General features: G+C 38.1%; 1 protein-coding gene across 1 annotated transcript in view; it reads left to right on the forward strand.

The window, feature by feature from the left end:
• vstm2a (V-set and transmembrane domain containing 2A) overlaps positions 1 to 26,736 on the forward strand; it is an 84,665-nt gene that overhangs the window by 36,167 nt on the left and 21,762 nt on the right. The window lies entirely within an intron of this gene.

The raw sequence follows: 26,736 nt of genomic DNA on the forward strand, positions 1-26,736 counted from the left end.
TATGGTTTCCTGAAGTTGTTTTGCCTGTCTGTGTATTTTGGAGCCAAGTGCAGCACACACGGTGCACAGGTGGCTGTGCTGAGAACAGATGTCTCAGAACCACGTCTGTTTCTGAAGCAATGTCACTCCACTGGCGCTTCAGTGATTTTATCAGAAAGAGCGAAATTCTTTCAGAATAATCCTTAAAATATAAATAAACGACATTTGATCAAACACTCCCCAGCCAATAGATGTGTTTGAATCAACATAAAGAAATATAAAGTTTAATATGGTTAAAGCAGTAAAGTAGTCTGCATTGATTTATATATTAATATGATTGATTCTGACAGTATCTGTTGTCCACAGCTGCTTTAAACTGTACGAAAAGCTTCTCCTTCAGGTCATTAAATCCCTGCAGCCATCTGAAGGCAGCAGGACAGATATGTTAATTAATCTTCAGCCTCTATACACTTCAGACTGGTCAGTTAGAACTCAGCATTCTGGCTGATATGCGAGAGACATGGGATTATCCAAGCTCTTTAATCCTGTGCATCATGAAACTTCTTTCCAACTTTGTTTGCAGTTTTTCAGCAGTTCATGTTTTATTGTTGAAATATATCTCAATGCTAATACTGTTGCATCACATTTTGTAATATGATGTGACTATTTACAACATGAGATAGTGTCATCAAAGTATTTTTTTTTTCATTATTTTTTTCTTTAATTAATTCTTTACATTTATTCTCATTTAATTTGAATGAATATTGTATTGTATATTGAATATTGTAAAATGACAATGCCATGTTCACTATGTGGCTGTTGGGGATGTGTGGGGGCTGCTGGAATTGGGTTTGGTTCAGCAGAGATGCATTTGTGCAGAAGGCTGCCCACTGGAACATTGGCCACTACTAAGCTCATCTTCAATGCTTCATGTGAGCTGTAGGCAGGGGTTGGCAGTAGAGATGGAAAAATGGGCAGTATGTTCTCAGATATGTCAGCACTTGCTTTGTGGTGCTTGAAATATATATCGCTCAACCTTTTTGGGACTTAATTGCGCTGCGTCTGTGAGTTCCAGTAGCGCTGCTTGTCCATGTAGGACAATCCAGTTAGACCTTTAGACACCGCAAACTGCATCTTTACAAAACTTAAATAGAACAGATATGCATTTTTAAGGTATTACCATCATTGGCTTTACAATACTTAGATAGAAAAGATGGACAGCTCCATTTATATTGATAATTTTCTTTTTAAACTTACTTTGATGATGTCCTTAACCAAATTGTCATTTGAAATTAGACCGGTATACTTATACATAACAAGGAGGCAACAGCTGTTCTGTTATGGCTCTGAATAGACCATTCATTGACCCACCTTCCATAGGATTGCCACAGCATGGCTGCAGGACTTCCCCTGCCCCACCACACTGGAGCACCCAGCCGTCTCAATAGTGTCAGTTGGTGTGGTAAGAACCCAGGCAAAGTGAACATCAGCTTTGTTTTGACTGGGTTGGACAACAGCCTTCATAAATACCAGGTCCACGATGTTGTGCATTAATTGATAAGCCTCTGTGCTCTAGTAGTTGTGCATTGTGGACTCATCCACTCTAAGAGACAACACAAAAATGTGTCCTCGTATGTTATGAGGCCATATCTTCATGTCATCCTGCCACTTGTTAATAGTTTGAGGGTGGGGCACCAACCTGCTGTTCCCATTTTTTATTGGTTTCTGGAAGTTCTCCCACAACATCGTTAAATAAGCTAATTAAGCCAGGTAGCTCAGGTGAGTGAAGCAATCAAACAGAAGTGTGGCACAAAAACGTAAGTTCAACCAACTGTTTACCTCTGCATTCCAAAATAAGGTGAAGTGACAGGGTTCTATCACTGACAGGCTGAAGGCCAGCATACACTTTACAGGAAGAAAGGAAGAAATTCTTCATATCACACGGTGTGTGTGTGTGTGTTTGAGAAAAGGAAGGGAGGGGGGCAGCAGGAATGATTGATTCAATATCCTCAGGTGGAGGCAGACAGAAAACACTTTGAGTGAGTAAAGAAAGTCATTTCAAACTGTCAATCAAGGAGAATCGCTGATATCTGCTTGAAGACGGAGGTATCAGTCACCCAGAGTGCAGTGGGGTTTATCCTGGTAATGCAGTGACATTAGCCCAAACTGAGGACTGGTAACTGGAGATCACTCCATGTCCATGAATGCAGGCAGGAGTAGTGACCGGCTGAGGTCTGTGTATTAGGGTACTTGATTTAACTCACTCAAAATGAAGAGTTTAACATACAAAAACTCTAAGCTGCTAATCAGGACTGTGTGGGTGTGGTCTGATCGAACTACCAACTGCCATCAAATCCTGATTGGTGCACAGGAGTTCAAGACGTCACTTTGTTCAAACTGAGACATTATTACTCATAATAAGAAACTGATTGAGAAATTATGTTTTCACTCCTTTACTGACATCTATGTAACAAGATCATCATCATGATCCGAAAGCATAAGGTTTGCACGCATAGAAATTAAAAGTGTACATCCTAATAGTAGATCAGTAATTAAATCCTAACACAGTGCTGAGCATCTCTCCTGCATGGCTCCTGACAGAGCTGTCAGTCAAAGAGACGATTACACTGGACGGCAGTAGAGGAAGCGGTGCCAGGTTCTGCTCTGGCTCAGGAGTAAATCAGCCAATCTGGCTAGCATTCAGTATCAAAGAGGCAGAAATGAAGGCAAACATACTGTACCATTAAACGTTTCTCTGTTTGCATTGCATTTAGGTTTTCAGTTACATCATTTTGAGACAAGACTTGGTTTGTAAAACATTACAGCCTACTATGCTGCCACTGAAAAGGGAGCTTACTGTAGTATTGTCTGTCCATTCATTTGCATTTATCTATTTGACATATTCATGGTGATAAAGTAAATATACCTTGATAAAGTTGATTTAATTTTTTTTTTTTTTTTTTTTTTTTTAAACTGGCCAAAAGCTGTATTCAGTTAAAGCAACAAATAGAAAATAAAAGCACATGAAAACACATATCATTGTTATGGTATTTGATCATTTGCATATTACATTTAAAGAATGTCACCAGCACTGTGGTGCCAAAATATTTACTATATTATTTCCTACATTTTCCACTTTTGTTCAACACCACATCAGCAGTCCCAACAGTATCAAACAGACACTGCCTTCAAATACTGGTTGAAATCTTGTAATGAGATGCGTAATTCTGTGTGCATGCACTTGAATAATCCAAAGAAGCGGTAAATACAAATGGGAAAGTTGGATTTTACTGTTCCCAGGATGTCAATGTACAAAATTATAGCCATTGATAGACATAGTGATTAACATAGATGCTAATATTTCAGCACTACATAGGCATCCTATTGTTTTAAACAAAGTCACCATCAAAGGTGCTATTTGCAGACTATTGTATTATTCTGACTCAAAAGTATTTTAGATTGATGATTTCTATTTATGCCTTTCAAACTCAGAAGAAGCAGCCACAACACAGACTGAATGGGCAGTACAAGAAAGGTGTACCATGCAGCTTAGAATCAAATCAAAAATGGCAAGGTTGACTATGAGAGCATGATTAAGAGAAAAAATGTTATTTTGCTGTCAAAGAAGCAAGCCTTACAAGCCTGTATCATGCGTCTGTCTTAGATTACTTGGTTGTCTGTGTTTGAGTAATAGAGGTTTTTATTCTGAATTTTATTCTGAAAAAAAAACAAAAAATCACAGTGTTACCAGAACATATGATGAAGCAAACAAACAGGCATAGTTGGGAGATACAAAACTGCTGTTTCTTATTCTGCTGAAGTGAGTGTTAGTTAATAAGACTGTTTGCTGTTGATTGGCAGTTGAGAGATTAAGGTTCAGTTTTGTTAAGATAAGAGCAGAGAAGCCGATGACTGCTGACAGCATCACCGTGCTGTTTCCCAGGACAGTGTGAGGCAGGCTGAACAACAGCAACAAAAACCACAGAGCATTTCAATAGAGCTTTCTTGTCATTGTCTGCTACATCGAAATTGCATTTGTGTAACACCTTTGTCAAATCATTTCAGTTGCCATTGTTATCCTTTGTTAATTTAGTAAAGGTGAAGGGTAAGAAAAACTATTTGAAATAAAAGGGAAGGTCATATGAAAATATTAGTACATGTACCAGCAAGAGTATAGCTTTTCCAACCTTAATGCCCACTTAGCAGCCAACATGACTTCTTAGGGCTCTACTTTCTTTGCCCCAACCGTTGTACGCAGAACCGTGACCATTACTTTCCAGACCTTGTTTCCCCATGGATGGAGAGGTTCTAACAAGTAGGAGTTTCAATCAAATGTGGCAGCACAAGGCGAGATGTTGGATTTTGGTGGAAGATGGGTTTTAGAAGTGGTACTAAGAATAGCATGACTTGCACAGGTGTTTTGGAAGTATAAGACATGTAATGTGACTGGCTGAGAGGGTAGTAGCTTATCATTTATATTCCACTTTCTATTCTGTTCTACAGTGTGAGTATTTCTTACAGCAGGATGCTGTTTGTGGGGCCGACCTAAAAATAAACTACAGCGTGTGTGTTCATCATAATGAAGGTAGCTGCACCCAGTGCAATAATGTGGCTCGCTAATGTGTTTTTTTTTTAAAGTTTTTGGAAAACAATGGAGCTCTATGGCACAGAGGAAGCAGATATATAAAACTTTGGATACACACACAGTTAATTGTGGGTTTTGGTCTTCACATGGGATTTATTGGCAATTGTTGGCTGTGGGTGGAGCATTAGTAGGAGGATTTTGGCCTTATGGTAGGACTAGAGGCTCACCAAAAAACATCAGAATTCAACCTCTGGGGATCAAGAACATCCACAGCAAATTTCATGGAAATCAGTCATTTTGTTTTCGAGTTACCTTTGCATGGACCAAAGTGTGGAAATCTGGCCTGTAGTTGTTAAGATATCTTGCTCCGGACCTAAGTGTTGTAACAAGCCAACAGGGACTGCTGGTACTTATCAGATAAAATCCTTTCTTTAAAAATTCAAAGAGAGGTACTCAGGCTGCTGCACTGGGATACTACAATTAATCAATACTGCTCACCATCATATCATTAAAGTCAAACCTTTCCTGTCATAACTGCAAACATCTGCAATATAGTTAATTTTTTCACAATTTATTTCCCTCCATCTGCTTCCCCCAACACCCACACCTCCGACATCTCCACCGTGATCGTTTACCTCATAAAATTGATTAAGACACTAATGCCTGCCGGTGAGAGTTGAAGAAGTTGTCCAAGGTTGTGCCTCAAACTGAAACACTATTCATTATCTACCAGCAACATGCAATTAAACTTTACAGATAGAATGGCTGTGTGTCAGGTTGATGGGCACATGATTTGTGGCTTTGGACTGGCGGGGCTCATCCCCTGCGATAGCTGAACTGAATGAAAGCTTTAATACTGTCAGTACAGGAGTGGATGCTCTGATTTATGAAAATGTTTTACACATAATGTCTTAATGATGTAATGCAAGCCTAATATATTATATTCATGGAGTTAATTCTTGCATGAGAAATCAAGCTCGGTTTTTCACAGTTTCACAGTCTCTTTAAAGGAATGTGACATCTAACTGCAATTTCTTCCCTTCCGTGCTTTCATTTCTTCCTTTTAACTTCGGGAAATTTAGTGATAACTATTTCATTACCTTCTGAAGTCAAGCATCTGAACTTCAAAGCTGATATGGATTCATGGCAAAATATTCTGAAGGGAATCTCTCTCTCTCACACTTGCAAACTTTTTATCTGCTTAAAGAGGTCTATTGCTTATAGAATCAAAGCACCACTGAAGCACAGTCTCTCAATAATGCAGCACACACATACCTTCCTTGGGTATGGTTCACTGGAAGAAAAAGTGAAAAGGCTCAACTCCAAACCCCAAAGCAATGGTTAAGGAACATTGATCTGAAGCATCTGTGGTATCATTGTGTCCATTTCCAGTGCGTTTCACAAAACACACCTTTTGACACGTCTCTCCATAACTCCAAGCTTGTCAAGATATTAATATGTGACTCTCCCTGTCACCTTGTGTTAATCTTGTGATAAAATCCACTCTGTTTGGAATCATAATTAAAACTGTGATTGAATATAGCATTTATTAATGCTGCTGACATGGAAACAACAAACTGGAACTCCTGATTTTTTGATTGATGTGCCAATTAATTTCCATCAAGTAAGATAATATCTTAGACTGTTATTATTCTCTGCATAAGCAATAGCTATCGCATAATTATAGCAATTATTCAACATGAATGTGACCGTGTGTCTTAATGAGCACGAGATCCCGACATGATTGATGATGCAAACATCTTCAAGTTTTACAGAACTGTTAGAATTAAGTCCCCCCCATACAAATCTAACGGACAGAGGTTCACTGCAGTCAGAATTCCCTGCTTGTGCCTGCACCCACTGTGAGTCAGCATTAATGTGCAGACTGAATATAAATACACTGTGTTAAATAGCAAGTCATAGATGTTGGCAGATGGATCAAAAAGTCAAGCAATGTAACAGATGTTTCCTTGTCCCTGATAATGATGATAAGTTAAAGGACCAGTGCGTTGGATTTAGTGGCATCTAGCTGTAAGGTTGTAACCAATTGAATACCCCCTCCTTCTCCCCTTCCAAGCATGTAGGAGACCTACGGTGGCCGTGAAACTCACGAAAAACATGAAAGGTCTTCTCTAGAGCCAGTGTTTGGTTTGTCTATTCTGGGCTACGGTAGAAACGGTGCAACATGGCGGAAGAGGACCCACTCCCTCTCCCTATATAGATATAAAGGGCTCATTCTAAGGTCACGAAAACACAACAATACTTATTTTCAGCTGGTTATACACTAATTAAAACATACTTATGAACATTATATTCCATTTCTGGCAAGTCTGTTCTGCTGGATGCCAATAAATTCTACAAACTGCACCTTTAAGTCCTGAAGTAATGCCCTAGCTCCTGTTAGCCAATGCCATCATCATAACATCATCACATAGTAATCTTTTATTAGCTTTTGTTTCAAACATTGAATGAGAACATTTGTTTGAAACTGTCAGAAATTATACTAAATTGTAGGGGTGACTCCGAATAGTCGACTATTCTACGATTTGACCTAAGGAACCTGATTCAACAGCCGATCTCACAGTCGAGTCATTGCAAAATGGTATCAGGCATGCAGTGTATGCAAAATACACATCCACAAGGGCAGTGATTTACAAAGTAATAAAGAAATGTGAGGCAATTGGCCCACGACCCATCATGGGGAAACATGGAAGGAGTCCGTTGCGCAGGTTAGCTACAGCTGTGCATTAACACTGTCCTAAAGCAAGATCCCGTGTGTTGCATTGTTGCTGTGTCAAGGCGCCTCGTTTCTCACTTCAAAAAAGGCTCAAAGGCCACCACAGCGCTTGCAGAAAAACAGTGAGAACATAATGTGGCTGAGCATAAACTAATACAAGATGTTGCAAAAGGGGCCAGTTTGAGCTGTTCTGACAGATTCAAGTGTCAGCAAACGGTCCGACCAAGATCTAGAGCTCACTACATCCCAGTGGAGAACAGCATAGTCAATGTTCTCAAGCTAGTAATCACCCTGACAGAGCTTTTGTCACAGGATATGAACACATCGCTGTCTGCCACTGTTCCAATGCTCATGAACATTAAGAAATGACACTTGGTGGTGTGTGATGATGATAGCACAGTCATTAAAGCCCTTAAGACTACACTGACCGAGGAAATTGACAGACAATGGGAGCTCAAAGAGTGACTCCTGGAGAGAAGCATTTATATCAAAGCTGCTGTTGTTATTTATTAGGTTTATCTCATTCTATTTCATCCAAAATATTGTACATTTTATTTTACTTTGAGTTGACGTTGTTCTGCACTTGACATTAAAATGTTCATTTTATGTTAATGTTTAATACAGGGGACACCCTAGGGACACCCCTATTAAATTGCATTCAAGAGCTGTACATATGTCAGTGGACAAACCATCCATCCACCATCCATCCTCTGTTGTATCATTGCATACCCTGTAAGAAAATAGAAATAGAGCTTAACGTCTCCTGATCCATGAGTCGAAACACTGATCTCAGATCCAGTACATACTGAATACCCATCAGCAGTGCATGAGACTCCACATATGAGAAATGGGACACAATAAAACTCATGTTGTTGGAAATGACAACTGCCAGAGAACTCCTCAGAGAACAGGAAGTATTGAAAGAACGCATTTTATGAGCAGAACAGAAAAATACGAGGTGTAACGTCACCTCAGAGGCAGATATTTCCAGTATTGTGGGAAATGATAGATGTTTTGCCTTTTCTTTTCCCTTCTGGTATCTTTTTGCTATGAAGCACCACACGTCAGGCTGGTTGGTAAACATGAGCTGTGTGTGGTATACTGCAGTTTTAAGTGATCAATAGTGATATATTTACCCCGTTTGGACTTACAGGTTGAAAATGCTTTTTGCAGCTTAAATTGTCAGGCTGTAAAGTGATATAACATGATAGTTTGTGGTGAAAGGTTCAGTTTGATTTTTGAAAAACACAAAAAAATGTTCATATTAAAATGTGCCAGGCGTTTCATTCTCCCTCGTCTCCAGTGACTGTCAGGCAGCAGATGTGTTATCAGGGATGTTGCTATAGGTAACGCTACAGGACCCTGGAGGCACACTATTTTATGACTAGTGGCTTTGAAGGGGCGTTGTAGGGATTGCTTTGCTGAAACAGAAGGGTATGGTTATACTGTTCAAAAGTAGTACAGAAAATAAAATACTTTTTCGACAACAAAAATGCCTGACTAAACCTAAAAAACTATATTGATGTGCCAAAGCAGTTTTTATACAGCTGTCACATCAGTGATTCAAACTTGTGCTTCACTTCTTTAGTCATTTACCATTTCTTCAGTTTTTAAGTTATAGAGTTTTCCCCCTTTTAGTGAGACCCAAACTATTTAGCTACTATTCTCTTTTGCCAGTGCAAGATTAAGTACCTTACTTGCTGAATTAGCATCATTTTATAGACTGATATTGTTCTGCTGGATAATTTTTATCCAAAGGCATAAGACAAATTCTGATCACTGGTTCATAACCATTTCCAGTTACATAAAAGAAATTAATGGATACATTAGCAAGATAGAAAAGCGCTGCACCTAATCATGTGGATGATGCTGATTTCATGGTTTCTTGAACAGCAAAAATTGAGAACTTGTTCACAGTTAAGGTGTGAATGCAAAGCAAGTTTTCTGCTTGCATTATTGCACAAATTTATCCACTGGAGTGTTTTTGCACTTGGTGTTTATTTGCCCCAAACAGCCAATATATAGACAGACATTTGCTGTAGCTAGCTAGTATAACATTGTGTGTAGAGAGTGGCTCTGTGAGTGCATATGTGTCAGCTCAGATCATCGCTGATCTCAGAACTTACCAGGAACTCAAGTTCTTTCAATTATTTTCCTTTCCTATGCCTAATTTTATGAATTGGATAAAGCCTCAGGATTCACATGCATTTTTTGCTCAAGTTGAAATATTTTCAACATGGATGGACCACCCAGGGTTTTTGCACCTATTTGCGTCCATGCACATATTTGCATTGACGGTGTTGCTCTGCCAATAAAAATTGCTTCATGTTCATTCTAAAAACACCATACCAAGTGTATATTGTTACCTAATCTAGTATCAGTGGCAAATTAGTGCTGGCAAATGATGACAGAAGACTTTTTTTGTGTTTGATTCGTATCGGGTCTACACTGGTACATACTGCCTCCAGGAAGTAGTCATATTCTTGCATTCTACTCTGACAAAAATCTTCTGCATAATCTGCTTTTACATGTTATCACATTAACTGCCAGAGATCAAAATAGAAGCATTACAACCGTAAATAGTATTACAAACTCAAAGTTTAGCTTTAAGCACTGCGGATGGTGACTGACTGATTCATGTTTCCCTCTCGGGGCTTATTGTAGCAGTATGTGCTCTACACTGAGATTGTTCAGTACTACAAACCCGTATACTTGACTCGACCTGACTTGACTTGTCTGCTGTTGATACTGATACCAGCTCTTATACATACTTCTGCCCTCAACACTTCCCGTACATGCTGAGCTGGTGCCCGTATGTTTAAGAATACCAAAGAGACTGCTTGGAGGCTTCGGGGCTCGCCACATTTGTTCATGTACCACAGTCAGACAGTAGACTCAGTGCTTGTTAGCCTGTTAGCCTGTGGATACTGTTCCTGCTGCATGCAGAGCTTGGTTGATAGTTACACAACATTTAGTCCCTGTTAGTGTTAATATTGGTTTTTGCATTATGATTTAAATACTTTTATCATCTCCAGGTCTTTTTTTTAATTTCTACTATTGTCATTATACAACATACACACAGCTTAATAGTTGTTTTTTTTATTTACAGTAAAATTTATACTTCATCAAATAGAATCAACACAATTATCACAATAAGTAGAGTAAAATACATCTTGATATTATAACTTATAAGCTTTATGTAGCCCACCATAATGTTTTAGAAGATTAATAAAGCATGTATCTACACATCCTGTCAGTGTTCTCTGCCTTCCATTGAGGTGCGCAATGCCTAATACTTGCCAAATATCGTGAACCAGGTATACTGATGCAACACGCTCAAATTTCCCTGCACAATAGCAAAGTACTATAGGAGAGCCATAGTTCAGTTAACCTCTAATTTGACTATTTGGACAAAAGCTCTTGGTGCTATAAAATCAACGTAGGCCTATTGCTTTGCCTTGTGAAGCTTTAAATATTGCTGTATCCCGAAGTGGTTGTTATGGATGTTGGACGTTTCTTGCTTAGATATGTTACTACAGGTGTGCCCGGATACAAATATGTTATTCAACAAAGCACAAGTAGTGGGTTTTTTTTACGAATATTTTTTTCATACAAATATTTAAAAAATGATTAAATTATTAAAAGAACCATGTCAAATACCAGCTTGCAGGTCGGTTATATCGCCATCTCAGTCTCTCTCCTCTGCTTCACTGTTACGTCTATCAGCAGGTCTCAACGTGGGGAGTCACATCCACCTGCTACATGACGCACATTTCTTTATTTGGACATGACTCCCGGAGTTGGGGGTGTTCCCTAAAGACATTGCACTTTTCACAAATAAATGAAAAGTGCAAAGCAGAAGTTATTCCCTACATGTTACATGGTGTGCTGCCTCTGTGTTATGGGTGTATAAATAGGTAGAGGTCTGTCTGCAGTGAGGCGATGATTAAAGTTTTTGCTCAGTAGTCAGCCTAGTCCTTAACCCTAACCCGGTGTGGGGACCTCCTTTGTAAGGTGGTTTATTCATGAACACTTATTGTAACACTTTAATTTTCTAAAATTAAAAGTGTAATAAAAACAAAAACTGGATTTTTAAGCCTCTTTCCACTTTGATTCACATACAATACAAATACAAATCAACAAATACAGATACAAATACAAATACTGGGCCCTCTGCACATCCCTGTATGTTACTTCGGGATGCTATTTTAGACTTTGTCCTGTTGTTCAAGAAGCTACTCTGCATTTAGCATAATGATAATGGAGGTACTGTCAGGAACATGGTTTCAGTGCAGCTCTTTCCAGTGACCAGTGCCAAGGTTAAACATCCATATATCCATAGCAAACACAGCCAGCCCTGTGTATGCTATGTTCAAAGGCTTAAGAAAATGTGTTGTTTTTGTGACCATTTCTCTTCCGGATAATTTGTGGTTTAGGCAACTATTAATTTATTCATATGGCTTTAAAATCACATTTTGCTCACTATAACAGTGGTGACTGCCAAACATCTTCTGCACTCTCTCTGCTGACACATATACTGCTAATTGTCATTCAACTTGATATGACTGGCTTGTGTGGCGTCATTTGTAATTGTGATCTAGTTATTTCAAAGACCTTTTTCATGTGCTGCTCCCATTATTAGGCCACCCCTGCGGGTCTTTTTTAACAGTCTAACACCATTACTGTAAGCATACCACAGCCATATGTAGCGCTTTGAAAGGAGGAGGAGGACTCTACTTCTTCTCCCAAAGTCTTGTGGGGTAGGCTTTGAATCTTTATAAGTTTTGTGAACTCATTAGGAGTTTATCCTGTACATTGAAATGTGGTTGGACCATATTGTGCTGTGTTTTGTTTTTTTGTTTTACTGTTGTTTTTTTTTTACCAAGATTGCTGACATATTATAATGTACCTCGAGAAAAGAAGAAAAGAGAAGAGATTTCCCACACAAAGAGGACAGAGTTCATTTCGAAGTTGAATGGCTTGACGCAAAGCTGCAGACAGCTAAACATTGATGTAAAAGTGACAAAGTGGGGCTTGAAGAGAAAGGGGCTTCCTATTAATTAAGCTGCTGCAGTTTCACCCTTTTGTCTAGACTGAATGCTGTCCTCTTCGTTGTCACAAGAAGACAGAAATCTAAATTTATCCAAAGGTGTCTTTTACACAGCAATGAGCAATGCACAGTCCAGGTAAAGCTGACTAGAGCAATGGCTGATGTCACCTTTGAGGATTTCCGTTCAGCTTTTTTTCAAACAGTTGTCAGTTAGAGCTGCCAATGTTCAAAATTGCCCAGTTGAGCTTTAAAAACCGGACTAAAGCTGTCACAATTCAGTGTTATCCTCAAATGTCACCTCTCGGCTCTCATTAGGCATTCCGATTGCAAGGAGTGAGCACTTTGTCATTCTGGTAGCCGTCGACTTGAATTGACATTTCACTCAGTGTCTCTCATTTCATTCGGTATTCTTCTGAGACTGCCTTTGCCTTTGTCCCCTCATTTCCAGCCATGCCATTTCACCTTTTTTGTCTCCCTGGAAATGGATTAGCCAACCAGGACAAAAATTAAACTGCCAAATCAATTGGGGCTTCTCAAAGGTGTAGATTCATTTTCATGCTTGTTCATCACGCCCTTTTCTAAGCTTGTCGCTTTCCATCCTTTGATTATTGGTTGCTCTTTTGCTATGCGCCAACCCTCCTAGGTAGAAGTTTAAAAGAAGGAGAGGCACAGCATGTATGAAGAGAAGATTTGCATGCAGGAATGGAAAGAGCATTAAAGAACCCTACTGAAGTTAGGCACAGTTAACTTGGGAATTATTTTATTCATGCAGAAGTGAAATTATTTGAGGAAAAATTAGGTGTAAGCCAAGCAAAAAGTAGCTAATTTACAATCTACTCATTGTAAAAAGAGAACACAGACATGGATTTACTTATTTTTTGTGTTTTACTATGAAGAGATAAAGAGATTAAGAGTTTTAAATAGAAAACAACCAACCAACCATCAATCATCACTACGATCTGGACAGACATTGATCATTGAAGAGACTTTCCTCAAAAACCTCTGTATTTATCTGTATTTTGATGTTTGTTCAAATGACTAAACTGAGCTGCTATGTTCACCTCAGAAAGATTTCAGGTGATTATGACTCATCTGTCCAGAACAAAGATGAAAGTAATGTGATGCTACCATGCCACAAAATCTCTTACAGAGGTATTGTAGAGGTGGATGGATGAGTCAACCAAGCGTGTGACTTTGGTGCAGGAGACTTGTCTGTTTTATATTTCCTACCAACAGTCGACATAGTTTTTTTTTGCCTATTCCCATCAGAAAACTGTCAAATTATTAATTTTTGTAAGTCACTTTTAATGGTTTTGAAAAGCACTGACGAACGCAGATGTAGACGTCAGATAAGAAACTGTTCATGTGTTGTTTTGTAAGACAATGACAAGCACCATATTTTGTCACTGAGACTGGAGCACTTGATGTCATTAAGATCTAGTGTGTTTGTGCGTGTAAAAGGTCTTTAGGAATTCCTGTGTTATTTATTACTTTTCCTCTCATGACACTTGTTCATGACACTTTTATGACTGATTGCTAATATGGGCTGTCAAGTAGGCTTCTTTCTTCTGGATCCAGACAATTCTGCTCCCCTGCATTATTTCATTATTTTTACATTTTTGCCTCTATGTGACAGTTGACAGCAAAGAGAAACAGGACATGTGGGACCAAACATTGCAATTACAAGTGGCAAACCACCAGACCACAATGATGTGACATCCCTGCACTTTATAATAACAACATAGTCTTCTTCTTCCTTCTCCTCCTCCTCCGTTACAGCCAGGATTATGTATATTTTGCGATACAAAATCCACAACCATTGAAATAAAACAGGAAAGTGAAACACTTTTGTGTGTATTGGCGTGTATCTGCATAGTCACTCCCACTCTGAATGCCCCCTTCTTGGCTGGTGAGCCAGTCCTTTTCAAAGCAGGAGATGTTTTTTTTTTTTTTTTTTCTAATTGGCTGGGGTTGCTGTGTTGTCCAACAGCCATATTTATAGGTTGTTTATCTCAAAGCATGACAGATTATTGTTGAGGTATCTCACACACATTCTTGGAGGCTGTTTCTGGCTTTGCTGAAGCACATCATTTGTTTAAACAGTGGTGAACTCGTTTAAACAAGTGATCTGACAAGTGGATGATGAAAGAATGCAATGCAACTCTCATCACAGCATATTGATTACAATTTCCAACTGAGGCAAAAGACAAGCACACCAAAATAGCTGCTTAATTACAGTAATGAGTAATTACAGCTGCAGCCAACAATACAGTGTTCAGGCTTTGGTCTGGTTATTAAAAAACAAAAAAACAAAACAATAAACAAACAAACAAACAAACAAAAAAAACTAAATATGGTGTTTTGGTGAGTGGATTCTCATTTTTTCCAAGTTTGTTCTCATGATTTGAAAAAAATAAAAGTGTGAAGTTTAAGGTTATACATTTTTCTTGTGAGTAGATATATCTGAAGGTTGCAAAGCTTGTGCATTATAGCACAGAGAGGCGATTTTAAACTAAAAAGAGAAGAAATTAATTTAAAAAGTTCAAATTTGACACAAATCACAATTAAAGGAAATATGACACTGTAAAAGTAAGTAAGTTTTTAACCTTTGATAGTTGTAACTGATTTCCCTTTTTTAAAGAAATAAATGAAAAAATTGCCAGAATTTCATTTTTCTGATAAATGTCACCCACCCACTAGATGGCGTAAATGTAACTACAGGTGGTTTCTACTGGACTGAATTTTTTCGTGTGAGGACGGGCTGTACTATAGGGGTGTGCACTCAATGAAAATGTGTTCCTCCACATGTTCTTCATATAAAATGAGCCAAGGCTAATGAGTCTCAGCTTGATAATGAAAATAAATCATTGCATCATTTTTCTTTTAGTAAACACTGAAAATGGGTCCCACAGACCCGGACACCACACAAGGGTTAAAGATATATTTTTACATGTTTGAGATGCGACAATTATGTGCAGCAATCTTGATGAGCTTCGAACAGATGATAAAGAGCTGAACGTGCTCCAGCATCCCTTCAGGCCCAGGAGACTAATTGTAATTTGTTGAAGCTGACACTGTGGGATTCTGATGCTCGGACACAAAGAGAGTCAAGTGCATGTCTGTGGACGTCCGCATGGCTATTTACAAGAGCGGAAGCTGAAAAGAGGACAAACCTCAGATTTCTGACCTCAGAGTTGCGCACTGGGACTGATGTCCTCATTCCAACACTAATGTGGCTGCCAAAGTGTGTATAGATGTTTTAGATGTCATGAATAAAGCTGAGATGATAATAGTGATGCAGTGCGTATGATTTTTATGGCATTTTTTAGTCAGTCCATAGAGCGACCTTTTACTGTACCTCCTCTTTTAGTTGTGCTTTGAGACCATCCCACAGCTCAATGGGGAGCCTTCCTTTGGTCTTTAATTCCTGTAACACTGGCTTGTCAAAGGATCATTTACCCTTCACTGGATAAAGTAATGGAGTAATTGTACACAATTCAAGCACTTTCATGTTTTCTACACGCACAATTGCAGGCTTTACATGTAATTAACATAGCTCTTGTCATAAACCAATGGGCTGTGAAGGGGATTAGTGTTTGCATGTGAATGGGACCCCTGTCAGCTGTGGGATGTAATTAGGGTTAACAACTAAGCTTAGACCCAAAACATCTTCAAGCGGGAGTCAGTGAGCATTGTAATTAGGGAGCACTTTACAGGGCGCATTACTGTGCTTTATATACTCTAACTTTACACCCACTATGGTCTTACTTTGTTCTTAAGAGGGGGCACACTGCCACTAAGGGCCTCAGCTGGAGATCAGATTTGATATGCAGGCAACATTCATAATTCGATAATATTAATATTCATTATCAGATACGATTAAGTCGTCCTAGCTGTAATTGGAACTCAATGGCACCAAAACAGCAGACACATCCATCATAATTGGAGATGTGTCATTGAGTATCAATACACTGTCAATTTGTTGGTGTCTTAAACATGCAGAACTTACTCCTCTATTGCCGTCTGGATTTGTTGATGTGTATTTCACAATTTGAATGACCTGAAGCAAACTAACTGGTGAGAGTTGTGCTTTGGGCTGTATCACAGGAGTCGTGTATTTTAAGAGAGCTACCACGGTTTTTAGTTGAGCAAAGAGCATATCAAGTCCAACTTTATACAGTTGATAGGATTTTACATGGAAGATTTCCCAGTTGTTCAGAGAAGGTAAGAGAAGTTGAGTCTCACATTGGTAGAGTAAGTGCAGCAGACCGAAACCTTTCTAGATCTAGGAGCAGAAATGTAAAGGTTTCTCTTTGGTATGCTGGTGCTCTGGAATGGAAGAAATTGAGCCATCTGTAGCACTTATGTGCTTAGCGCTTAAGTATGTTAGACCCCTAAACCCCTAGCGATCACTGTGGTTTTTAAAAAAACAGAGCTTTTTAAGTGGCTTCCTTCAAGTTAGAAGCAGACAAATCTCCCCTGGCATGAGGCATGTTTTAGTGAAGTTTCAATGGTAAGCATGTCAAGTAGCTTAGTTTTAAAGGTTTACTGAACAGAATGATGTAACTGCACAACCCAAAAAGTCTGATGAATTTGTAATAATGTTCTAAAAACATGGTAAATGTCTTGCTCAAGAAAATTCCAACATAAATTGCCATGGAACCCAGGGTTTTCTAATAACAAACTGAGTATGATAAATGTATCAAAGTCTAAAAAATATATAACTGAAATATATACAGTCCATTGCATATTTGTTGAAATAATTACACTATTATTATGAGTATTTGCAATATTACCCTGGATTGACATGGTGACCGATGACTTTTCATTAAAAACTAAACAAACATTTACAATCATGTTTGTAAATTCAAGGCAATACTGCAAATACTTGTAATATATATAAATATAGAATATATAAATGATTGACCAAAGCCAAATTTAGAGGGTCTTCCCACTAGGGATGTGCAGATATCCCAGTATTTGTATTTATATCTGTATTTGTTGAGGCAGCAAAACTATTTGTATCTGTATTTGTATTTGAATAAAAGTAGAAAGAGGTTTAAAAATCCTGTTTTTGTTTTTATTACGCTTTTAATTTTAGAAAATTAAAGTGTTATAATAATAATTCATGAATAAACTACCTTACGAAGGAGGTCCCCACACCAGGTATTGAACTGGAGTCACAGTAATCAGCGCAGTCGTCTATGATCTCATAGACAACTGCGCTGATTACTGAGCTAAAACTTTACTCATCGCCTCTTTGCAGACAGACCTCTACCTATTTGTACACCCATAACACAGAGACAGCACACCATGCAACATGTAGGGAGGAACTTCAAAGGCAATTATTGACTATTTTTTACAACCTAACTTTGTGGAAAGGAGAAGGGGAACAACAGGTTATGGAGAGTCCCTTTGGAGCACTTTGCATGTGTCAGTAGCTCAGCTTTATCTCTGGGGAACACCCCCAACAAATATTTTTTAAAATATTTGTATGAAACAAATATTCGTATAAAACCTACTATTTGTGCTTTGCTGAATAATGTATTTGTATTCGGGACACCCCTACTTCCCACAGATTTTACACATTAAGATCAGTTTATTGGTGACATGGAGTTTTACTCAGCCTGTGAAATTAGTGAAATTGTATAATGTGCTCTGTGGCTTGGGAGGAGCTTTCTTAAGTCTGACAAAATGATGATGTCATCAGGGTTATCTCAGCTTGGGCTGACATGTCTCACAAACTAGGCATGTGAAGTTTGAAAGACTTGGGCATTTATAAATCAGGGAGAGTCTAACAAAAAGATGCTATTGGGTTGCATAATAGGGAGTATAAGGATCCAATGTTTTGGGAACAGAGACTAAAAGTCAGGATATTTTGGTTTCTGCTGCTTTGATTTTCACCATTCTTTTTAAAAATCTTTGTCTTGCAAGTCCCCCAATTTTATAGAAGTGAAAAACAAAATTGCTGGAATATCCATTTAAACATAGTAATGATTTAGATCAGGAGAGAAACAGTACTTGACAAAACAATCTCAGCATGAGGCCCATTATGTAGCTGCTCTAGAGTTTTTGATTGTGTCACACTATCATCATCAGCAGATGTTATTTGCAGTAACAATGATAGTATTGATGGTTGGGGCCATCAGCCACTTTACTCTGATTACTGGGGACAGTGCAACCTCTGCCCAAAACTAGGGGTGGGGGGAAAAAATCTATTCTGAGATGCATCCTGACGCGGATGTGGACGATTCTGCATCGATTCACAAAAAAATGATCACACTGCAGAATTAAACAACTTCAACTACCTCTGAGGTGAAGAAAATAAGTCAGTGCTCAGTCTGTTTCACTTCAACAACCTTGCACCCGCTCAGTGCCTTAGACAACGATGTTTTTCCTCGGAGCTAACGGAGCAGCAGAGAGGCTGCTCTCCACTGCTGGAGACATGACGTTCATAACACAGCGGAGTACTCCACCTCCCCCTCACTTTGTTATTCTCATACAGCCAGTAGACTGTAAGATGCTTTAATATTAATTAACAAATTAATTAAGTTAACTTTTTAAAATAAAAAGGCTGTGGAGCATTTATCTGATCTGCCAGTTATGTTTCATATTGTATTTCAGTGGACTAAGGACAATAGTGATAATATGCGATATATATTTAAACATATTACATTGCTTGTAACATTGCTATTGCTATCATCTTGTCTTGCACAGTGTATTTGGGATACATATGTACAAGTTGTGCTTTTATACAAGCTGTTCCTTGATGAAGATGATGACATGTCATGTTTTTAAAATTTGAGGCTGTATATTCTAAAAGATGATGTAAGGAACTGTCTATACTTGGTTTTAATTGCTCTCTGTATCAGTGTATCTAGTTAGCTCAGGAATTCAGCCTGGTTGTCTTCTGTCAGTTGCCATCTCTTTATAGCCATAATAGAACGAGGGAGATTATTCTGTGTTTATCCACAATTATGGCAGCTGTCTTTGTATCATATTAATCAAATCAAACTACCTTTTTTTATATTCTGACTTTAGCTTCTGTGCTGCATTTTTGCGGATGTTTTCTTTCACAGCATCAACATCAGTTGAAGCAAGAAAAAAAAAAAAAAACCTCCCCACCCATACTCTTATATTGTTAACATCATCCATTTGTGATGTTCGATGTGTCAGAGGTTGTCTACCATGACTTCAGCTCACAATGTCCTACATGCCTCATCAACATCCCTCAGAGAGAGAGGCCGTGAACTCATTGCTTTCAATCAAAGAGGGCGTACACATGATTAGCTCTGAAGTGGGAACATGCAGTTGTGGGTTATATTTGTCTTACGCAAAACATATCATCATATTGCTACATTGGATGCTGGTCTATTTTCTGCTGCCGTGGGTAGAGAAACTGTTATCTCGGCCTCGTCCGTGATGGATTTCTCCTTCTATCATTATTGAGTATCAGAGCAAATGGCGGCTCTACAAAGAGACCCTCGCTCTTTGATTCTGAGAGACTGACACCAAGACATGGTTCTTCAGATCTCTGAAACATTCCCTGTTATCAAACCTCATTGAAGCTGCACTGGAAATATCCTGACATTATGTCACATTGTGCACATTAAGCCAGTTTTACAACAAGAGAGACATATCAGGAAATAACAAAATGGATCCAGGTGTACAGGGAACACAGACAATAGCTGTTATTATGGCTGTGTAGGTACTTTAGAAACTTGATTAAGAGTCATGTTCTCTTCTGTATCTTTACAAAAATAAACGTGGTGTACTGTGTAAGTATATAACATTACACAAAAGCTAAAAATCAAATGCAAATGATTTCAAAGCAACACACAACAAATAAACGTCTTAAGTTGCTATGGCAATAAGCAAACATGACTTAAAGAAAACACAAGAAAGCAGCTTCCCCAAGTTCAACCTAACAAAATGAGAAATTTGTTTGTGCTGAATGCTGACAGTGAGACTGGATTATGTGTCATAAAAATCCATTTGTCCCTTTTCACATTGTATGACACAAGAGTGATTCATTTCGGTATAATGGGATAGCAGGTGACATAGGGTTGACCAGCAGCATGAAGAAAGGCAGCGGCTGAAAGATGGAAAGTGTATTCTACTTTTTGCAAATGAGGGAGAAAATTGTCTGTCAGCTTTGCGGTATATTATGATGTAGCTTCAGAAGAAGAAGTGGTGCGGTGGGTCAGGAAGTTTAGCCTTTAGCAGGTGGAGAAGATGTTTGTGGTTTCTGGGATTCCTCCAAGATTACAGGTACAAACAAAAAAATAAGTTATGCTTGGCACAAAGTCACATAAATTCTTGTATGAAGTCCTAGGTTGCTTATTTTCAAGCGAGCTATCTTGTAAGCGTTGACACTTTGATTGGTGAAAAATGGTGGAGGTGCAATTATTCTACTATATAGGGTGCTTTAGTGTCTGAATTATAAGTGTGAAATTTAGACTAGCCCTCAAAAATATAGTGATGATGCAAAATGGTGATGATTACAAAAGAATGGGAAGAATGGGAAAATTTCATATTCATATTTCAACCTGAGAGTGTTTAGCTCTATTCCAAGATGCTAGCTACTGCTAGCCTTGTAGTCACATCATATAAATAGCCTAAATTAGCTACTTTTGTTCAGTTACGTATTTACATTTATACAGCTCTTTTTGCCAAGTGAGAGATATTGTAGCTGTCAGAAATCCCAGACAACTGACTTTGATGGGTTTTTTTCCCCCTTCTTATAATTACTGTCTGAAGAATATGATGTGAATGCAGCAGAAGAGTCCAAAATCTCAATGCACTGCTCACTGTGGAGTATTATATAGGGAGTGATGAATGAATGAATTCAGATACAGATAAATGGAAGTATCATTAACTATTATTTACACCTTTGCTTTTTCTACTGACTACTAAAATGTCTTCTGTGAGAAAGGTATATTGGTTTGTTTCCAGTGGGTGTTCACTGTAATATATGTAGGTGACAAATGACTATTTATTCGGAAAAACTGTCACTTTGACACTGAGGGTCAAATAAATCAGCCAAAAGAACATTTTTTCCTGTAGTAGGCTACCCCATTCACTAAAACTGGGACGGTGCCCTCTCTTAACACTAATTTAAACTGTGTCTGTCAATCACAAATGTGACACCCAGGTAGAGCAGTGTTCTCTATTTAGACCTTTATCACTTCCAAATTCTTTTGAAATCAAATATCAGAGCCACAAAACATACATGATAAAATTTAAAAACAAGACCAGTTAACAGTGATTGATGATATTTCTAAGAGATAAATGGCAAGACCACCAACATAATCACTGACTATTTAGTTACATGATTGTGAGCTTCCCTTTCCTTTAAAGGTAGACTTTTTTTGTATTGCAACAACATAATGAATGAGTCATAAACATGGTTAATTCTAATATAATTTTCATTATACATTTTATTTTTAATTCTGCATTCACTACCATTCACAGTCTATACAAAAAATATGTTTTAAGGCTGATTTTGGTGAATGTCACATCACAGAAGCATCTGGCACTTAAATATTATTGCTTCCTATCATCATCATGTTTTAATGACAATTTAAAGGTCTTTTTGATGTGTCTTCCTATATTTCAGCTTAGCAGGTGTCATATTATACAAACTGGTGATGATAAGCTTTTCACCACAGCACATAATGACACATTTACACTGCGACCATAGTATAAGATTATAGGGGTATAATGTGTCACATGAAGTCCATGGCCTTAGTTTAACCTCCTCTGAGTGTTTGTGTTGATGACTGCTGGATAAACTGCAGTATCATTTCAATATCTGGTCTCATTAATGTGTTTTCAGTGGGCACTTCATTGCTCATGCATGTCTATCATCCGGGTCAGGGCTCTCACATGAGATCTCATCCCGTCACATTAAGAGCCGTAATACAATCACACCAACACCGGGTGGTCTAGTTTATATTTCATTTTAAATGATGACCATTTCTCTTCGTGTGACGTTAATTTAGTTTCAGGAACTCAATGAAGCCTTTTTTTGACGCGCAATAATTGTGGAGCACATTTTACAAGAAGTCAATTTGAGATTTGCATGAAGAATGGCAGCGTGTCATGGTGGAGGAGTTTTGCAATAAAGAGACAAGCGATTGAAACTGAGATACTTGCAAGCGGCCGCAGCTTTGGCTCAGAAGGCATTCATGCGACAGAAATGAAATATAAATGAAAAATTAATGGAGGTTTACTCTGACAGTGTCATTGAAAACTTTTACATTGCTGTCACAGGCTCGAAACTTACTTCAGGTAACATTTGTCAGGTACACATTTAGATAAGTAAAAGACGGTCTTGGCAATAGTTGAATTAGTTAAATGCGAGTGATTGCTCTCTAAAAAAGCGTTAATACTTTAACATTTTTTATCTGTTCTATTTATGATAAATGGACTGCATTTATACAGCACTTTTCTAGTCTACTGACCACTCAGAGGGCTTTACACTACATGCCAACATTCACCCGTTCACACACACATTCACACACTGATGGCAGAGGCTGCCATGCAAGGTGCCAACCTGCTCATCAGGAGCGATACAGCGCTTTACAATGTGTCTAATGCTCACTCACCCATACACACACACACACACACACACTCACACACTGCTGGCGCATCCATCTGGAGAAATTTGGGGTTCAGTATCTTGCCCAAGGACACTTCAACATGCGGACTGGAGGAGCCGGAGATCAAACCACCAACCTTCAGATTAGTAGATGACTATTACAACTATTACTTCTACTAATTCCTATTAAACTACTACTACTTACTATTAAACTAAAAAATACTATTACTACTATTATTACTATAATATACTATACTATAGGGGTATGCCCGAATGCAAATACATTATTCGACAAAGTACAAATAGTGGTTTTTATACGAATATTTGTTTCATACAAATATTTTAAAAAGTATTTGTTTTTGGGAGGAAAAAAAAAACATGTCAAATACCAGTTTGCAGGTCGATTACATCGTTATCTCAGTCTCTCTCCTCTGCTCCGCTGTTACATCTATCAGGGGTAAGTCCCAAGGAACTCTCCATAACCTGTTGTTCCCCTTTTCCTTTCCACAAAGTGAGATTGTAAAAAATAGGCAATAAATGAAAAGTGCAAAGCAAGAATTACCTTTGAAGTTCTTCTACATGGTGTGCTGTCTCTGTGTTATGGGTGCATTAATAGGTAGTGGTCTGCAATGAGTCGATGAGTAAAGTTTTAGCTCAGTAGTCAGCGCAGTCGTCTATGATCTGGGAGACGCCAGTTTGAGACCTGGTGTGGGGACCTCCTTCATAAGGTAGTTTATTCATGAACACTTATTGTAACACTTTAATTTTCTAAAATTAAAAGTGTGATAAAAACAAAAACAGGATTTTTAAGCCTCTTTCCATTTTCATTTAAATACAAATACAAATAACTTTGCTGCCTCAACAAATACAGATACAAATACAAATACTGAGCTCTCTGCATATCCCTACTCTACTATACAATATTATACCATACTACAATAATACTATATTACTGCTACTACTATACAATATTTAAGGACACATGGGAACAACTTAGTTGCAGATAAATGTATTTAATATTGCATGATAAATGCCAGGATTCTGAATTGATATTGGACATTCATTATATCACAATTACCTTAATTGCATTTGCACAGTGCTGGGTGACTAATGGGTTCACACTCATAAAATAATGCCTCATTTTTTGTCTTATTGCCTGCAAATTCAAAGAGGCAATTTAGATAAAATATTTGAAAAATGCTTGAAAGGTAAAGGTGAACTCAGACATGGATTTATTCTCACTGTGTGAATAAGGAAAGTACAGTCAGCTGGACCTGGAGTCAGAGCACAGATATATCAGCCCTAAAATACTGGTGTGTATGATTAGTCTGTGGGTCGTGATCCTGCTTGTAGGTGTTCGGTGTCTGCATGCAGTTGTGTAAACCTGAGAATTACTTCCGTTTTTTGGGATTTAATATGTTTTTCATTCATTACACTGACAAATTCATGTGAGTCATTTTTAAGCCCTCGCACAAAGTTTGAAGGTATGTTGGCTGATGTAATTAGTCAGGTTTTGCTCATTTACTGGATATCTTTGACTCACTCACTGCAACCTCACTTAAGGTGGAGGAATGCACCTAATCCAAAAAAATGGCTACAGGGGTTAACTAAGCTGCAATCTAGATATTTTTTAAGATGCAAAGTAGCTTTAAAAAAAAAAATAGTTTTAATATTTGACCTTCTGTTTTCATACACCAACTGTGGTGGGAATGAGAAAGTTCCAAATCCTAAAAAAAAAAAAAAAGCCTTAAGCACTGTCCCACTTAGCTAGTGTTGCTATGAGCAGTTCATGTCAGAGAAACCAGAGTAAATGACTGCATCCCTAGCAACCAGTAACCTCCTTAATCCCAGTGGTATAATGTAAATAAGTACATTAACTCAAGTATTGAGTTATGAGGTACATGTATTTTGCATGAATATTTCCATTTTATGCAAATGTATGCTTCTACTTCAGTTCTGCTACACACAGAACTCAAGCAAAGTCCAAATATATATCAATTCAAGAATATGTCCAAAAATGGTTTTTCAAGAGGTATAGTGATGAGGATGAACGTTGAGGTAATCGTCTCATAGGGATGCGCAGAGAGTCCAGTATTTGTATTTGTATCTGTACTTGTTGAGGCAGCAAAATTATTTGTATTTGTATTAAAAGTGGAAAGAGGCTTAAAAATCCTGTTTTTGTTTTTATGACGTTTTTAATTTTACATCCACACTGGGTCTCGAACTGGAGTCTCCCAGATCATCGATGACTGCGCTCACTACTGAGCTAAAGCTTTACTTTTCTTCCCAAAAAGAAATAATTTTTAAACTATTTGCATGAAACAAATATTTGTATAAAACTCATTATTTGTGCTTTGCCGAATAATGTAATTGTATTCGGGCACACCCCTGCTGTCTAAGTTATATCTGATTGACACTGCTTGGATATTTATGTTGCACATTGGGGTAGTTGGTTGTTAGTTGTATATATGATAAATATTGAGTTAATTGTTTGAATTATGAAGAAGGGGTAGGACCATACAAGTGTATATGTCTTCCTATGTCCATTCTGGACATAGTTAATAGTTAAAAATATACATATAATACAAATAATAAAGCTGTGGAGGCGGACTGCTCAGTGGCTGTTAAGGATGTTTGGTGCCAAAGGGGAACTCTACCTTGTATTAAAAACTTTTTTTAACGGCCAAGTTGTTAATAGACTGGATGTGTTACACTGGCTACAAAGGCGTCGGTTTGAAAGTAATCGTGCGCTTGTTAGAGCCAATCATGTCAGATGGCAGCGATTCACAAGGTGATGCAAAATGATGCAGTTTTATATGAAAGTGTGAAACCACTGAGTGGTCAAAACTTAAAGGAGACTGTCAGGAAACCAAGAAAAGAACGGACACAGGTTTAGCTCACAGTTGAAACTCTGCCTTGCCGATTCTCTGCTCTACATTATTCCCCCGATATAAGCTGACAGTATGGTTTCCCTGTGGCTGCTCACACGTATTAATAGCTGACATCACCCTGATGACATCAATCTGGTTATTTTCTCAGACTTAAGCGAGCTAAATAAGAGCTCCAGATAAGCGTGCAAAAACATGTAGTCAATTTTATTATTTTATAAGTCAGTAAAGGATTTCAATTAAAACAAAAAATCAAAACTATTCTCTCTGTACTGCAAAATTATTAATCTATACTGGAAGCCGAAGCTGGAAATAATAGAGTTTTAATAGCCCTAGAGAATTTTCTATAATGAAATGTGTGAGAAGCAATTAAACTGTTTTCCTCCATCTTCTCTATCTTTGTCACTGTGACCATGTTTTCCAAAAAATACAGCAGCAAACTACTGCATGGAGACAAGCAGAGCAGCTGTCCTCCAGTGAAGCACTCTAACTTTATCCTTCTCAGGTGACATATATAGACTGCACAGCCAGCTCGTATAACCACTGTGAAGTTTGTAAAAAAAAAAAAAAAAAGGAGGCTGAAATTGATGACTTGAAACAGTCCGACGCCAAGACCGAGGGCAATTAATCCTGCCTCGCCGTTAAAGACGTCTCTTCGATACAATGGAGGATGCCAGGTCCAACTGTGAAGTCAAGATGTAAGAGTCATGCATACATGCAGACAGAAAAAAAAAGCCATGGCTCCTAATTCTGCTCATTAATCACCTGTCTGCTGAGCATCCTCCAGAGAAAAGTGCTGGTTTCTCCGAGGTAATTACAGCACTTGAAGGAACGCTCTCCCCTGCAAATGCTCATAAGTAGCCATCTTATCCCTCTCCTGCCCTTCCTTTTTTG

The sequence above is a fragment of the Thunnus albacares genome, chromosome 21, assembly GCF_914725855.1.
Source record: "Thunnus albacares chromosome 21, fThuAlb1.1, whole genome shotgun sequence".
Classification (NCBI taxonomy): Eukaryota; Metazoa; Chordata; class Actinopteri; order Scombriformes; family Scombridae; genus Thunnus; species Thunnus albacares.